The 17892-nt window shown below is 46.5% G+C and overlaps 1 protein-coding gene across 3 annotated transcripts in view; it reads right to left on the bottom strand.

Moving 5' to 3' along the window:
* LOC147624292 (enhancer of mRNA-decapping protein 4-like) overlaps positions 1–17892 on the bottom strand; it is a 44009-nt gene that overhangs the window by 16996 nt on the left and 9121 nt on the right. The gene's annotated exons all lie outside the window — the stretch shown is intronic.

Here is a 17892-nt window from a genome sequence, read left to right as displayed (position 1 = left end):
CATTTGGTTCCAATGACCTTCTTATGACGAGGGCAATCCACAAGGGACCACATGCCATTGCAGTCAATGATATCGAGTTCTTGTTCCATAGCCTGTTTCCAAGCACGATGTTTGATTGCCTCTTTCCACGATGTTGGCTCATCATGCGCGACATAGTTTGCTGAAAACACAAAGGCAAATGAGACATGAGGATTGAGCCTGGTGGACCAACGAAGACCGTCCAAGGGGCTATTGATGGGAAGCATGCTTGAATCCCACATGGTCTGTTCGTACTAGCAAGGTAAAGGGTCCTTGGGTGACTGTTGGGAGGAGTAAGAGTCGACTCATTGGGCTCATGTGGCACAGTCGGAGATTCTTGTTCAGGTAGTATGGGCAGCAGAAGGTGAAGTCCGTCCTGCTCATCAAAGACTGTCTCGACAAACGCAGACTTTGTTCAATCTTGGATCAAAGACTTTACAGGCCTTTGATTCAGAAGAGTGGCCCACAAAAATGAGCAACTCACTCCTTGGCTCAACCTTGCCTCTCGTGTCATTCGGAGTGTGTGTGTGTGTGTGTGTAAGCATGACACCCAAAGACACGAAGATGGAAAACAATAGGTTTCTCGCCATAAAATGCCTCAAACGGAGTCTTGCGAGAGACGACGACTGTAGGGCAACAATTCAAAAGGTACATTGTAGTGTTGAGCGATTCTGAGCAAAGGCGCTCAGGCAATTTTGCTGCAAAGAGCATAGAGCGTGCCATATCCATATTGGTAAAGTCCTTGCGCTCGACTACTCCATTTTGTGAGGGGAAGTTGGTGGGGGTGAGCTGGCGTTGTATGCCCTCCTCTTGCAAGAACTCGGAGAATTGATGGGAGATAAACTCACCACCATTGTCACTACGAGCAATCCCAATCAAGACGCCCATTTGGTTAGTAACCAACCGAACCCACGTGGTAAAGTAATGGAAAGCATCTGATTTATGCTTCAAGAAATACACCCACATGTACCTCGAATAGTCATCTACAATCAACATGTAGTAGAGTGACCCGTTCAAGGAGGGGTTTTGACCACTCAAATCGAAGTGAATCAACTTGAGGATACCCTGAGCACGATGAGTAGCATTTTGTGGGAACGGTGCACGATATTGCTTACCCATTTGACATGGCTGGGAGACATCCTTGGTCAGTTTGAGGCAAGGTATGCCTTCAACCAACTGGTCCCAGACAACTCATAGAGCATGTCATAGGGAAGGTGATCATAGTGATAGTGCCAGTCATTCAGTGTCGAAAGGAGCTCTAGTCACATGGATACGAGCTCGGTGAAACTCAGAACCCTCAGAAGATGGCTCAGATAAAAAGGTAGACATCCGGTATAAGCCATGCTTCTATGCTTAACCTCCAGCAACAATGAGATCAGTAGTCTCATCAATCAGCTTGACAACTCGCTTGTTGAAGTAAACTGTTGGGTCAGCTAAGATACAAAAAGTAAGTTGAGGCCCAAGTTAGGAACTAGGCAAACATTGTCCAAGGTTTCCTGGTTGGGGCCTGTGGTGGTGTCAAACAACTTTGACGGACATCAGTGAATTGTTGCCGCATTGAACGTCACCCTTAGCGGGACGCTGAGAGATGAAAATGTCAGCATTGCGTGCCATCTGGTGTGTAGCTCCACTGTTGACTATCCAAGTGACCAGATGGCCACAGGGAAGAGTTGGGCGGGCTTCAAGGATTGGTGTCATGGCCCTGTGAAAATGGAGCAGGACAAGTGTGGGCATGGTGGTTGCAGAGTCAGAATATTTTATGATTCACATGGGGGGGTGCCCGGACAGTGTTTAAGATGTGTGGACATCCCTAGGTGTGAAGGGGGAACATTAAAACATTAAGTTTGAATGTTTATTGAAGTTTGCCCCTAGGCCTTAGTGGCCCTAGGAACTTATTAAGTTGGGGCCCTAGGGATTAAATTGAGAAGGAGTTTTCTCTCTCTTCTCTCTCTCTCTTCCCTTTTTGGGGAGTCGTGTAGCAAAAGTGGAGAAGCCCTCATGCGCTTGTGTACAATCGTGGAAAAGCAAGAGGAGCTCCAGGCGGCTGCTGAATCTGTGCTGTAGCTGCTGTTTTCTGCAGGCTGTGTGCTGTAAACAGGCCGTACAGCAGCCGTACAGTGCTGTACGACTGCTGGGTTTGCTGTGGACTGAGGAGCGCTGAGCTGTGGGACTACTTCTCTGCTGGTTGGGCTGCGCAGGAGACCTGTACAGGCAGTACAGACTGTTTTCCAGCCCAAACCCTACTGTACGACTGCCGTACAGTGTACGGGCAGTCAGATACAGCACATACAGGTGCAGGCGGCGCTTTTCTGGGTGCTGGACAGGCCTGTTTACTCTGATTCAGGCAGGTACAGAAGTGGACAGCAGGCTGTTTATGCAAGTACAACGCCTGGCACGTATCCCGAGGCGGTACAGACGGGTACTGTGCTGATTTTCAGATCTGTACTTTACAAGGACAGCATAGGAGTGAGCATCAGGAGGAGGATACAGGCAAGAACAAGCACACGTGTGAAGCAGGATTGTGGATTCAAGTGCCTGCAGGCACAGATTGGTGCTGTTGCTTCCTCCAGTGTTGTTTCACGAGCTGAACTTGGTAAGCCTTGACTCTGTTCATCTATCTCTCTTTCTATTGCTTGATGTCTGCTACAGGTATGTGTTATCTGGCTCCTTGTGAGAGGAGGAGTATGGCAGATTGACAAGGGATTAAGACAGAGATTGAACAGCATATGTATGTTGAGCTGAGAAGATGTATCATGCTCTTGAGTTATGCCAGATGTATGCCCATGGCTGGCCTGCTTTGTGAACTTGGCTGATCAGAGGGAGGCACAGTGTGTTGCTTGAGGACACAGATCTGTGTGCATAGATCCTCTGTGCTGAGAAGGATTTGTGGGCCGTCAGATTGGACTTACAGGTGTAAACTCTTGGCTGGTTTTTGTGTTGTACTCAGCCATACATATTATTTTAATTGAATAAAGAAATACCGCAAGGGGCGCCAAGCTTTGGGGCCAACAGGTGTCGTTGTGTTTTCAGATTTGGGCACTCTAGCTCCAATCTGTGTTTTGTTTATCATCTAGACTACAAGTGGACGGGTGTTAGCTCTTACCGCACTCTGGTTTTCTATCAGAGGCCGGTTTCAAGGTTCCGTCCCCGGGACCAATCATCAACTTTCTGAAGGGGGTGAGCTCGTGGTTGCTTTGGAGAAAGCCATCGCTGAAAATTCAGCAATCATGTCTGATACAGAGGAAGAGTACTTCTATCAAGAAGAAGAAGAGCAAGAGTCTTCTCCTGAAAGAGATGTATCTGAGGATATTTTTGCAAGAGAACAAGCTGCAGATGTTGAGCCTTATGAGGATGTAACACAGCCAGAAGATGTGCATGGTAAAGAGGATGATGATGCTCGGTTCAAAGATCGCTTGGCTAGTGTTATGGATACTTTTATGCAGCTCACTCAGAGTGAGAGATTTGCTGAATTTTTGAGATCTCGCTCAGAGCCCCGCACAGAGCCCCAGAAAAAGAAGAAGAAGGTTCGTTCGAAGAATCTTTCTCAAGGTCATAGTGGTACCACTCCACAGGATCCATCTCCTGCCCAGTTTCCGAACATGCAGCATGCTTTTGGTGCTAACCCACAGAGTTCCTTCTATGGACAGCCACCTATTCCTCAGCAGAACATGCATCCAGGGTACTTTGGTGGTGGCTCGGTGTTCCAATCCATGACTGGGGGTTATCCTCAGGGAGGCATGGGTATGTATGGGCCTTTTGGAGCCAATTTTCAGCGTGGCATGCAAGGGAATATGTATGGTGGAATGCCGTCCGGTATGCAAGGAAATGTGTTTGGAAGCATGCAACCTGGGATGCAAGGCAATATGTTTGGTGGTATGCAGCCAGGTATGCATAATGGAATGTATGGAAACATGGCTGGAATGTTTGGTATGCCGGGCATGGGAATGGGAAATGTTGACCCAATGATGGGTATGAATGTTGGGGGCAGCAATCTTACGAAACCACTTCCATATGATAATCTAACGCCTATGGGAAAGGCGAAGGATTACAAGGAAGGGGGAGCTGCAGTGAAGTTTGACACTTTCAGTGGGGCCAAGGATAAATTGAAGGCACTTACCTTTTTACAGCAGTTTGATGCTGCTTTTTCTGGTGGGAATTACACAGAGTCCTCGAAGGTGAGGAAAGCTGCCACTTTTCTCAAGGGCAATGCTTTGCAGTGGTGGTCTACTCTTCTTTTGCAGGGCATAGCACCCACTACATGGGTCCAATTCAAACAGGTTTTCTCTTCCGTATGGCTCACATCTACATTTGAGGTGGATGTTATGACAGCATGGCACAAACTGGATGCTTCAAAATGTGATAGTTTGGAGGATTATAACAAGAAGTTTTGGGAAGCTCTACTCCCAGTGACTTCTTATCGTGCCGTGCCTTTATCTGAGCAGGTTGAGAAGTATTGTTGTGGGCTGGTACGAGATTACTGTATAAAGACAAGAGTAACGAACATGTCACAGATGATTGAAAATGCTATGACAGCTAATGCGTTACTCACAGGTGATTCATCTGGGTTTAAAGGCAGTAAGAAATTGAGCAAGAAAGCTGAAAAATTTGGGCATGCTTCTCGTGATGCTAAAGGGTCTACAGAGACAAAGTATAAGAAGTTGCCAATGCCCAAAAGGACTTCTGAGGAAAGACAGGCTTTGAGAGATGCTCAAAAGTGTTTTTACTGTACTGAAGAGGGGCATATGTCATTCAATTGTCCCAAGAGAACGTCCAAGAAGGACCCTGACAATAAAGGAGAGCCCAAGCCAAAGAAACCAAAGCCTTCTGCAGGCTTAGTTCCTGATCTTGTGGGAGAGCAGCTAGGTGGTGAAGCTACAGAGTTGTGCAGGGCATGGGGCAAAGTGAGAGATCTGAATGCTTTGATCTTCTTTGACACAGGTGCTAGAGCCAACTTCATTTCACCAGATTTGGCTGGCCGATTGGGGATTCGCGCAGAGGAGATGGGGCCGTTACATGAGGCAAATATGGCTTGTCCAGGGTATGCAGAACCCGTTACTCCTATCATTGGGAAGCTTCGGCTTCATTTGCAGGGTTATGTGGACAGCGAGGAGTTCTTCATCATGCCTTTGGATGGCTGTGATGTTTTGTTGGGGATGCCATGGTGCTACAGGGTTCATGCGGTGGTGGATACTTTCAATAGGAAAATTACTCTGACTCATAGAGGGAAAGAGCATGTATTGGATGTAAAACTCAAAGGGGAATCTGTTCCTATTGTATCCGCTTCGGCGATTTCATCAGTAATGAAAAAGCATCTTTCCGCGTACTTGATTTATGTAAAGGATGCACAGGATGATGAGTCTAAGTCTAATTTGTCAATGTTAGATAAGGACAGGGCTGATTTCTTAAGTGGGTTTCAAGACTGTTTTTCCGAGTCATTGCCAGGAGAATTACCTCCTGAGAGGCTAGAAGATCATGCCATAGATCTGATTCCTGGTAGTACTCCACCGAATAGACCGCCATACCGAGTTAGTGCAGCCCAACGGGAAGAGATTATGAGTCAGGTGCAGGAGCTATTAAATAAGGGGTTGATTCAGCCTAGCTCATCACCCTTTTGCTCACCTGTGCTCTTAGTGCAGAAGAAGGATGGTTCTTGGCGCATGTGTATTGATTACAGGGCGCTGAACAAGAATACCATCAAGAATCGATTCCCCATACCGAGGATCGATGACATCTTGGACCGCTTACAGGGCTCCACAGTTTTTAGTCGTATTGACTTGAAAAGCGGGTATCATCAGATACGCATTAGACCCGAGGATGTGCATAAGACAGCATTCCGAACCACGTTTGGGTTGTATGAGTTCTTGGTTATGCCCTTTGGTTTGACAAATGCGCCTGCCACATTTAACAGAATGATGGACAGGATTTTCAGGCCTCATAGAGAGTTTGTGGGCACATTCTTTGATGATATGATTGTGCATTCACGAACTGAGGAAGAGCATAGAAGGCATTTGGCCATTGTGTTTGCAGAACTCAGAAACCATAGGTTGGTGGTTAATGGCAAGAAGAGTGAGTTCTTTTTGCAGGAGATACATTTCTTGGGGCATATTGTGTCTGGTCATGGAGTCCGTATGGATCCAGCAAAGGTGGAAGCAATACTTAATTGGCCAGCTTTGAGGACCGTGCATGATATACGCAGCTTTTTAGGATTGTGTTCCTATTACAGGCGTTACATACGGCACTTTGCTGAAATTGCTTCGCCTCTTCATGCTTTGACGAAGAAAGCAACTCCGTTTAGATGGGCTGATCGGGAAATTACAGCATTCAAAAAGCTCAAAGAAAAGCTTACTTCGGACCCAGTATTGGTGTTACCGGACCTCCGAAAGGCTTTTGTTGTCCAGTGTGATGCATGTGGAAGTAGCATTGGTGCAGTTCTCATGCAAGAGGGACATGTGATAGCCTATGAGAGTAGAGTTTTGCAAGATGCCGAGAAGCATTTACAGGTGTATGAGAAAGAGATGTTGGCTGTAATTCACGCTCTTTCTACATGGAAACACTACTTGCTTGGGGCTGATTTCACTGTGCAGACAGATCATCAGACCTTGCGATATTTCCTCACGCAGACTAAGCTTTCAGAGAAGCATATGCGTTGGGCAAACTTTTTGTCAATGTTTCACTTTCAGATTGTGCATGTGGAAGGCAAAAAGAATGTAGTGGCAGATGCTTTGTCACGCAAGCCACAGGTCTCTGCAGTTTCACTTGCTTATCATCATGAGCTTGATGAAATGAAAGAGCAGTATGCCCATGATGAGGATTTTGAAAGATTGTATGATCAGATGTCTGAGGGTCAGCGGCATGAGCATTACACTCTCAGAGATGGGTTTTTATTGATGCATGGCAGACTGTGTGTTACCAGGCCATTGCGACTCAAGGTTATGATTGAAAGTCATGCTCCACCGTATGCAGGTCATAGAGGTATTGACGCCACGGTCAAAGCAGTGGAGACTTTCTTTTATTGGCCAACCTTGAGAAGAGATGTTGATGCCTTTGTGAGGCAATGCATCGTATGTCAAAAGGTAAAGTTTGACCGTCAGAAGACACCAGGGTTATTACAGCCTTTACCTATTCCGGATAGACCTTGGGCGAGCATTGCCATGGATTTTGTATTTGATCTTCCACGGACACAAACGGGAAATGATGGCATCTGGACTATCATATGCAGGTTCAGTAAGCAAGCTCATTTCATTCCCGTGAGAAAGACAATTAAAGTGGATCATATGGTGAAGTTGTTCATGGCGAACATCTTCAAGTATCATGGCTTGCCTACGTCTATCATTAGTGACCGTGATCCACGGATGACGAGTTTGTTTTGGAGAGGGTTGTTTGACAACATGGGTACAACTCTCAAGTTTTCATCGTCATTTTATCCACAGACAGATGGTCAGTCAGAAGAGGCTAACTCTACAGTGTTGGATCTTCTCAAGTGTTATGTGTCAGAGCACAAGCAACAATGGGAAAAGTATCTTCCTTTAGTGGAGTTTGCATATAACACCACTGTACATAGCTCGACAGGCAAGGCGCCTTTTGAGATTGTAGAAGGAGGGAAGAAGATACCACCCATTTTGCATACAAAGGATAAGATCTTTGAGGCTGATCAGTATGTGGAGAGCTTGGATGAAGCTTATCGGAGAGTTACGTTGGCCCTCCAGAAAACTCAGCAGAAGCAAAAGAAAGCCGCAGACCGTCACAGACGTGATTTACAGTTTGCATTGGGTGATTGGGTTCTTTTGCGCTTTGAAAAGGCTAGACTCAAGAAGATGAAGGGTAAAGAGCGCTTATTCCCTAAGTTGAGTATGCGATATTATGGGCCTTTTCAGGTTTTGGAAAAGATTGGTGAGGTAACCTATCGTTTGAAGTTACCAGATCACTGGAGGATTCACAATGCTTTTCACGTCAGTCTTCTTAGACCTTTCCGTGGGGATGTGCCTGAGGATGTATCAGATGAGGCTCAGCCGGAAGTTGAGGAACTTGATGAGGTTCTGATTCCAGAGCAGATACTGGCACATAAAGAAAGGAAGGTACGAGGTAAAGTTTCCCGTCGCTATCTTGTGAAGTTCAAGAACTATTCACCGATGGATGCGAAGTGGATGGAGGAAGGTGACTTAACAGATTCACCTCAGGTTTTGCAGCTTTATCTCGATGCCTTTGAGTTAGAGCCAACTCTTATTGTGGCTCATTCAGGTTCAGCAGAGCATGGGTCTGGAGCATTACCTGATGCTCAAGAGGGGGGTAGCACCTCCACTCCCTTGATACAGACAGGCTCAGATGACATCTAGAGGTCGCTTGGTGCAGATTTTATCTCATCCGAAGGTACTGAGGCTGACAGTACATCTGTTTATGGGACTTCTATGATATATGTGTACTAGTCACATGGAGATTTTTGTGGATATGTATGGTTCACAGTGGTATACAACTTGGACTATTACTATGCCATTGCTTTGCAGTGAATGATGATACATGTGTATGGCTCAGAGAGATTGGGACGCTGATCTTGCCATATTGTATATTTCACTTTGGATATTTTGATGCATCACCAGAATGCAATCGAGGACGCTTGCCATCTTTCAAGAGGGGGGTATGTCATGGCCCTGTGAAAATGGAGCAGGACAAGTGTGGGCATGGTGGTTGCAGAGTCAGAATATTTTATGATTCACATGGGGGGGTGCCCGGACAGTGTTTAAGATGTGTGGACATCCCTAGGTGTGAAGGGGGAACATTAAAACATTAAGTTTGAATGTTTATTGAAGTTTGCCCCTAGGCCTTAGTGGCCCTAGGAACTTATTAAGTTGGGGCCCTAGGGATTAAATTGAGAAGGAGTTTTCTCTCTCTTCTCTCTCTCTCTTCCTTTTTTGGGGAGTCGTGTAGCAAAAGTGGAGAAGCCCTCATGCGCTTGTGTACAATCGTGGAAAAGCAAGAGGAGCTCCAGGCAGCTGCTGAATCTGTGCTGTAGCTGCTGTTTTCTGCAGGCTGTGTGCTGTAAACAGGCCGTACAGCAGCCGTACAGTGCTGTACGACTGCTGGGTTTGCTGTGGACTGAGGAGCGCTGAGCTGTGGGACTACTTCTCTGCTGGTTGGGCTGCGCAGGAGACCTGTACAGGCAGTACAGACTGTTTTCCAGCCCAAACCCTACTGTACGACTGCCGTACAGTGTACGGGCAGTCAGATACAGCACATACAGGTGCAGGCGGCGCTTTTCTGGGTGCTGGACAGGCCTGTTTACTCTGATTCAGGCAGGTACAGAAGTGGACAGCAGGCTGTTTATGCAAGTACAACGCCTGGCACGTATCCCGAGGCGGTACAGACGGGTACTGTGCTGATTTTCAGATCTGTACTTTACAAGGACAGCATAGGAGTGAGCATCAGGAGGAGGATACAGGCAAGAACAAGCACACGTGTGAAGCAGGATTGTGGATTCAAGTGCCTGCAGGCACAGATTGGTGCTGTTGCTTCCTCCAGTGTTGTTTCACGAGCTGAACTTGGTAAGCCTTGACTCTGTTCATCTATCTCTCTTTCTATTGCTTGATGTCTGCTACAGGTATGTGTTATCTGGCTCCTTGTGAGAGGAGGAGTATGGCAGATTGACAAGGGATTAAGACAGAGATTGAACAGCATATGTATGTTGAGCTGAGAAGATGTATCATGCTCTTGAGTTATGCCAGATGTATGCCCATGGCTGGCCTGCTTTGTGAACTTGGCTGATCAGAGGGAGGCACAGTGTGTTGCTTGAGGACACAGATCTGTGTGCATAGATCCTCTGTGCTGAGAAGGATTTGTGGGCCGTCAGATTGGACTTACAGGTGTAAACTCTTGGCTGGTTTTTGTGTTGTACTCAGCCATACATATTATTTTAATTGAATAAAGAAATACCGCAAGGGGCGCCAAGCTTTGGGGCCAACAGGTGTCGTTGTGTTTTCAGATTTGGGCACTCTAGCTCCAATCTGTGTTTTGTTTATCATCTAGACTACAAGTGGACGGGTGTTAGCTCTTACCGCACTCTGGTTTTCTATCAGAGGCCGGTTTCAATTGGCACAGATGGATCATCATGTAATTCATAGATTTGGATGAGGGAAGAAGCTTCCACACGTTGTCTACCTCATAGTGGTTGAGTACGGTGTGGTACGCGCGTACGTGTACGAGTACGTAAAGTAATAAGTATGCATCGGAATAAATACTTTAAGTACGTTCCCTTTTTTAAAAAAATGTGTATATATAAAAAAACACATTATATAAATCATTCATAATTTAGTAACACTGGTACACAGAGATGCACAAAAAACAATTGAAATGCAAACATCTATGCTATATAAATGTCAAATGAGCTGCACTGCATACAACATGAAGTCCTGCTAATGTCAGAAGTCATCTCCTGTCTTTATGTAGACACCAGGGCCTTTGTTGTGGGAGAGTTCTGTTCGACGAAGGACAGTACGGTGGACCTCTTCTATCACGAAGTCACTATCTCAGGATTTGCTCAGGCAGCACCCCAGCTCCCTGTGGTTGGTTTCACAGCCAAGAGCTGAGAGGGGGTGTTAGAAGTCATCTCTTGTCTTTATGTAGACACCAGGGCCTTTGTTGTGGGTGTGCCAGCCCTTGTAGGTGTTTTCTCATTTTTCCTCAATCCCCGTATTTTTTCCCATTTTTATGTGGCTTGGAAGGCAGCCCTATGGTGGCATGAGGGCATTTGTCTTGGCTGACTGCATCTGTGAGTTGATTGGTGCTGGCCGACTGTACTTGCAGCAGTCGTGGACCTTTTCCATGCTGGCCGACTCAGCACACCTGATTTTGCTAGTCGTGGTGGACATGGTCCTGTCGGCTGTCCTAGAGCAAGCCGACTGTTGATTGGGAACCATATAAAATGGCCCCACAGCCCTTGCCACTTATTGTATCATATTCGGGATCTTCTTTGTGTATATAGAGCAGAGTTACACGCCTCTATCTCTCTCCCTCTCTTGTGATGTTTTTCTGCATTGCGTTTGCTCGTGTTCCCAGATTTGGTCATCATCTCCGCTGCGTATTCTAACAGCTAGAGCTGAAATCCTAGTACATACTACAAAGTACAAACGCCAATAGCCATATAGCCGACTCTCACTCATCATCATCTAAGCCTAATGATGATGATGATGAGTAGTCTCCATCTATGAGGAGATTCCCATCAGAATCATATAGTAGCTCCCGCTCCCCACATCACCTGGTATGTCCTCAACAATGGTAGAGCTCCCAGGTATCTCCTCTGGAAGAGTTTGCATCTAGTGCTCTGGACCACCTCTACTGATTGCTCTGGCAGCTGTCCTTCTGGAATGTGCACCACGAGTATACACCCTGGTGCCTCTAGAGATGGAAGGACGACTCTGCTGAGCTGAAGTCCCAGGTATCTCCTCTGGAAGAGTTTGCATCTGGTGCTCTGGACCACCTCTACTGATTGCTCTGGCAGCTGTCTTTCTGGAATGTGCACCACGAGTATACACCCTGGTGCCTCTAGAGATGGAAGGACGACTCTGCTGAGCTGAAGTCGTCCTTCCATCTGGTAGTGAATCAAGAGACATCTTACACACCTCTAGCAGCATAGAAACACCGCGACTATAGAATTCTCCAAGGTTATTGAAGTATCCTATCATCTCTCGATCAATGTGTACCTGCTGCACATCGGTCAATACATGACTCATGTATTGATCTCTCATGGATGTACTAAGTGTACTATGTACTATAACTTATGGGCTTGTACACACTATAAGGGTGGGCATAATGCCTTTACCCCAACAACCTCCCACTTAAAGGCAAAGTGCCCTTAAATGAAAGAAAAGAAAAATCAGCATGTACATGATAATATACAAGGCCATATCAAGGCTAAAACTGGCCTCATCCAATGCCCATCAAGTGTCTGCAATGAGCAAACCGCTCCGAAGGCAAACTCTTTGTCAACAGATCAACCGGGTTGTCATCCGTATGAATCTTAACAAGCTGAATTTGCTTGTTCTCTATCACCTCTCTGATGAAGTGATACTTCACATCCACATGCTTCGTCTTTGCATGAAAGACAGGGTTCTTTGCCAACTGGATGGCACTCTGACTGTCACAATGCAACAATGGAATATCCCCTGTATATCCCAAATCAAACACTAACCGAGATAGCCATAATGCCTCCTTGCAAGCCTCTGTGGCTGCAATATACTCGGCCTCTGTAGTAGATAAGGCAGTGCACTTCTGCATCCTGGATATCCATGACACAGCACCTCCTGTGAATGTAAACACATAACCGGTAGTAGACTTCCGATTATCTGGATGACCGGCATAATCCGAATCCGTGTAACCATGCACTAATGCATCCTGTTTGCCAAAACAAATGCACATATCCTGTGTGCCCTTCAGGTATCTCATGACACCTTTCACTGCTTCCCAATGCTTCTTGCCAGGGTTGGCCATGTATCTAGAAACCACTCCCACTGCAAATGCAATGTCCAGCCTAGTAGCAACCATGGCATACATGAGACTGCCACAAGCTGAAGCATACGGAATCTTGGCCATATCAGCCCTATCTCTATCTGACTGTGGGCTGTCCATAGCACTGAGTTTCACATATGGAGGCAAAGGAGTACTAGTCTTCTTCCCCCCGTCCATATTGAACCTCTGCAAGACTTTGCCAATGTATTCCTTCTGAGACAAATACAACACATGCTGATTTCTGTCCCGAAGTATCCGCATACCCAAAATGTGATTTGCATCACCCAAATCCTTCATATCAAAGGTTTGATGCAGCCTCTGCTTCAAGGCATCCATCTCCTTACGAGATTTCCCGGCAATCAACATATCATCAACATATCAAAGGTTTGATGCAGCCTCTGCTTCAAGGCATCCATCTCCTTACGAGATTTCCCGGCAATCAACATATCATCAACATACAAGATGAGGATCAATAGACTGCCATCCAAAGCTTTCTTGGTGTATAAGCAGTGATCTATGTCACTTCTCCTGAATTTCTGGGATTTCATGAATGTATCAAATTTATGATACCATTCCCTTGGTGCCTGTTTGAGCCCATAAAGACTCTTTTTCAGCTTGCATACAAGCTTCTCCTTTCCACTCACTGCATAACCCTCTGGTTGTTGCATATATATCTCCTCATGGAGATCACCGTGAAGAAAAGCAGTCTTCACATCCATCTGAATCAAGTCCAGATCATCATGTGCAACCAAAGCTAACACAGCTCTAAGTGTGGTCATTTTGACCACTGGAGAGAAGATCTCATCAAAGTCCACACCATATTCCTGCTTGAAGCCCTTAGCCACTAGCCTGGCTTTGTATCTTGGCTTTGCATCTGGTGCAACTTTGAGCCTGTAAACCCACTTGCAAGGCAAAACCTTCTTGCCTGCAGGCAAATGCACCAACTTCCATGTTCCATTTTTGTCTCTGACTTCATGGCACGCTCCCAAAGAGCCTTGTCTGCCCTCTGTAAAGCCTCCTTATAACATGAGGGCTCCCCACAGTCAGTAAGCATCAAGTAGTCAACCCCTGGAACAAACCTGTCAGGGGCTCTGGAGGGTCTTGTGGACCTCCGTACCCAATGACCATCATTTGCAGGTTGCTGTCCAGCCTGCATATCACCTATTGGTGGCTCCTGTTCCATGCCATAAGGCTAAAAAATCATGCCCGGTATCTCCTCTAACTGTGGTATATCCATAGGGATATCTTCTGCCATGTCTGGCTGTCCATTTGGACCATTTTCAGCATCATTTAAGGGCTGGTTTTGCTGCTGTAATGGCTGATTTACAGCCCTTGGTTGTTGTCCATGATGTCCATCATCATCAAAGATGACTCTGCCAGGCTCCTATTGCCTTGCAGGCTCCTTATACATGCATGTTTCATCAAAAATGACATCATTGCTGCGTATAATCTTTCTATTCACGGGATCCCAAAGTCTATACCCCATTTCACCTTTGTCACCATATCCTAGGAATATGTATTTGTGAGACTTAGGATCAAGTTTGCTGCGCATTTCCCTGCGTATGTGCACGTACGCAACGCAACCAAACACTCTCAAGTGCTTGTATGACGGAGGCTTCCCTGTCCATACTTCCTCTCGCACTTTCCCACCAAGCCTCGTGTTAGGTGACCTGTTTATAAGGTGAACGGCTGTCATAACAGCTTCAACCCAAAAACCATGAGGTAATGCAGCATGTGACAACATAGAACGGACCTTCTCCTGAATGGTCCTGTTCATCCTCTCTGCTGTCCCGTTTTGTGGAGGATCATAAGGAGTAGAGAGCTCCCTCTTGATGCCTTTCGCATCACAAAAGTGTAAGGATTTGGTGCCTTTGGCATCTTGGACAAGTTGCAATTTACAAAAATCAATATTAAAAGCCACATTAGCAGCTGAATTTTTAAAAATAGAGAAATTTGGGAATGAAGATTGAAAAAAAATACATTAAAAATTTGGGGATTAAATTAGGGATTGTTCAAGGCGCTGAATTTTTAAAAATACAGGGAATGATCGAAAAAAAAATTAAAAATATATAATTAATAGAGGGAATTTTTGAAATTAGAGGGCTTAGGGAATGATTGAAAATAGAGAGAATTCTTGAAAATTGGAATTTCTTAAATTGGGGGTATGATTATTCTATGTTATAAATAAGGGTAGGATTAGTTTAATTAAGGGTTAAGAGAGAGAGAGAGAGAGAGAGAGAGAGAGAGAGAGAGAGAGAGAGAGAGAGAATCTATGTCATCATTCATGAGAGAGAGAAAGAGTACTAAGGAGAGAGAGAGAGAGAGAGAGAGAGAGAGAGAGAGACGGGGGATAGAGAGAGAGAGAGAGAGAGAGAGAGAGAGACCACACCTTAGCAGGTATGACAACAGACAACCGACGTTGGTATGGGTTCTGAAAGCGAGCAGTACGGTGAACGTACAAGACAAGTACGAGATACGCGACGGCGGTCCAAAACACAAGAAAAAAAAATTTTAAAAAGGTACGGAACCCTATGCTATGCGAAAGCAACCCATTGGGGATCCAAAAAAAAAAAAAGTCCATGTCAACTGTTTTGTATGCCGTACGGAACATACGGATCCGTACGGAACGTACTGTGCGGACTGGACCAATCCGTACCAGTACAGAATGCAACTATGGTCTATCTTGTCTAGCCCGATGTTTCTTCTTCCTTTCGGAAGAGTGGCTAGACTCTAACTCAGATGTGGCGTGAGCAACATTGGCTGAAGGGCTGGGATGAGGTATAAGAGATGACCAATCAGACATGCCTTCTAGGGTGGCAAAGGATACTGGCTTGGGGGGGGGGGGAACTTGAGCAACCTGACCAGTGGTCCGCCACTGAGAAGGCCTAGGCCAATTTGTACCAGGTGGGGTTTTGGTTCAAGTCCCTTCACCAGGTTCCAAGAACCTTGGGAAGTGAAGACCTATTCCATAAGGTTAGCCCAAGTGGTGTAATTAGACCCATTGAAACGAGTCTTTTATGTAAAAGCATTTATGGACATAGATACATGGAGGGAAGGAGATGGTGGCATCCAAGATGGGTGGTACCCATATCTGTAGGGTAGAGGGTTAGGTGTCACTCCAGAATAACCACTAATACCCGGCATAGGTGTAGGACCTCACGAGGGTAATCCATAAGATGGGCTAGAAGGGTGGGCACTTGGAGCAGGTGGAATGCCTAGCTGAGGCACAAATCCTTGGATAGGGACATAAACTGGTACTGGTGTAGTGCCTGTGATGGATTGGTAAACTACCCGATACCTCGGAATGCTGGGTGGCGACACAGTGCCGGTAGGCACAGTGCCAAGAGATCCCTGTGTTGGGTAAAACCCATACGCAGGTCCCTATGGAGGTGCGACCGAGAATGGCGCATGCCAACACTAGCAGGAAGAAACATGGGTTGGATGGGAGGGTTTTGTGCTTGAGCTAGTGCAGTATTCCAAAACACATTAGGAGCAGAAATAGGAGGTGAACTAGTAGAGAAAACAATGTTCTCTCCTTGTACACCAATAGTCTCTAGGGATCAAGCGTAGTAGCTGGTACCATATGCTCAACCCGTGCTGCGATGGTGGACACCCGGGTAGTGTTAGGCACATAAGCACTCAATGGTACATACGGACCTGACACAATCTCCGACGAGGTTGATGACGATGGGTCTCCGGACGACCATGTTGGTACCTATCCCCCTTAAGACAATGACCCAAACTAAAGTCCAGGCTGTCGGCTAGACTACACATCAAGGCTCTCCAAATAAGGTTGGATATCAGGGTCCAGTATTGGCTGTAGGCATGTACCTCCCTCTGGAAGCGAAGTCTGATAAGCTCGGAGAGGAATGTCATGATGCCAAAGGTGTAGAAGGTGAGTAGGTGTCGACAGGCTAGTCGACTCCCAATGTAAGACCTCGAACGGGGCTCTCCAATGAGTAAGAAGTCCCATCCTCTGTGTGGTCTTGATCTGAGTAAGGAGAATCAACTTCTGGTGTCAGAGGTTGGTCCTCCGAAATCGCGAGTAGTCGATCCATGCTGTGTGCTCTCAAGGTTTTCAATCCCTTTGCTCACGATAGCTCTGATACCATGTGAGGGCAAAAGGACGAAAGAACCAGATGTGCGAGAGATCAGAGCAAATCAACATAGCATGAAATGGATGAATGAGTATATGTATGATGGTGAATGTAATCCAGTACAAGAGGGCCTCTGACATGAGATACTAATGAAGCAACTCTGAGTAGTAGATCGGCAATGAAACAAGTGTATGGACAAAAGGACGAAAGGACCAGATGTCCAAGAGATCACAGCAAAACAACACAGCATGAAATGGGTGAGTGAGTGTATATATGATGGTGAGTGAAAATATGTACAAGAGGCCCTCTAATGAGAGGTGACTCTGAGTAGAAGACCGGTGTAAAAGCAAAGATGATGTCAGAGCCGAAGCACAGTTGGTGACAAAGGCTCGCATCGATGTGAGGCAAAGGCACTCCGTGAGGTGGTCGGTGTCGAAGGCTCGCGTCGGTGGATGCAGAGTGGTCTATGAAGTGGTACAAGATGCTGAATGATGAGGCAAATCTATATATAGTATGCGGGCTGCTGGTCGGCCTAGTGCAAAGGGCAGTCGGCCAGCAGCAAGTCACAAAAAACAATAATAAAACCTAATAAATCCAGAAAAATCCCCTTTTTAGGGCTGGACAAAATGCCGTTTTCGCACAGCAAAGACGAAGTCGGAGCAAGAGCATGGTCGATGACGAAGGCTCGCATCAGCAACTGCGGTGGCACTCCGAGAGGTGGAGAGGGCTGCGAACGCAGGGTGCTGAGCAGGGCCTGCAAAACGCAAGACTGTTGTGGCTGTAGCAACAGGGACAGAGTGCTGCACTGCTGAATGTTGTGGATGTATGCCCGATGCTGTATGCTGTGGGGCTGAGCGCCGCAGCTGGATGATGAAGCAGGGGCAGGGGCAAGCTGCTGAACTGCTGGATGCTGTGGGAGCAGGTCGCCACGTTGATCCGGGCTGCTGCAGTGGTGTGCTGCGCAGGAGGTAGAGCGCTGATGATATATGTTGTATGTACTGCAGTGGGGTAGAAACGCCGCGGCTTGATGATCAATCTGTGAAGCAGAGCCGCTGCCAATCTGGGTTGATGAAGTTGATCGATGATGAATGCAGGGCTGCGCGCATGCTTTACATAGCGCTGGCCCCCCAGCCGACCTGGGCTGGCCCTGTTGGCCAGCCTGGCCAACCTGATAAAAACCTTCTTCGGCCTTTAATTGAGGGCCTTCTCTGAGAGAGAGAGAGAGAGAGAGAGAGAGAGAAAGATATATTAACGTCTACGAGAGGCCAAAGTCGGCCTATGA

Source organism: Cibotium barometz, chromosome 25, assembly GCF_041138505.1.
Source record: "Cibotium barometz isolate CiBa-2024 chromosome 25, ASM4113850v1, whole genome shotgun sequence".
Classification (NCBI taxonomy): Eukaryota; Viridiplantae; Streptophyta; class Polypodiopsida; order Cyatheales; family Cibotiaceae; genus Cibotium; species Cibotium barometz.
The sequence above is the reverse complement of the archived record's forward strand: the minus strand, read 5'-3'. Positions and strand labels throughout refer to the sequence as shown.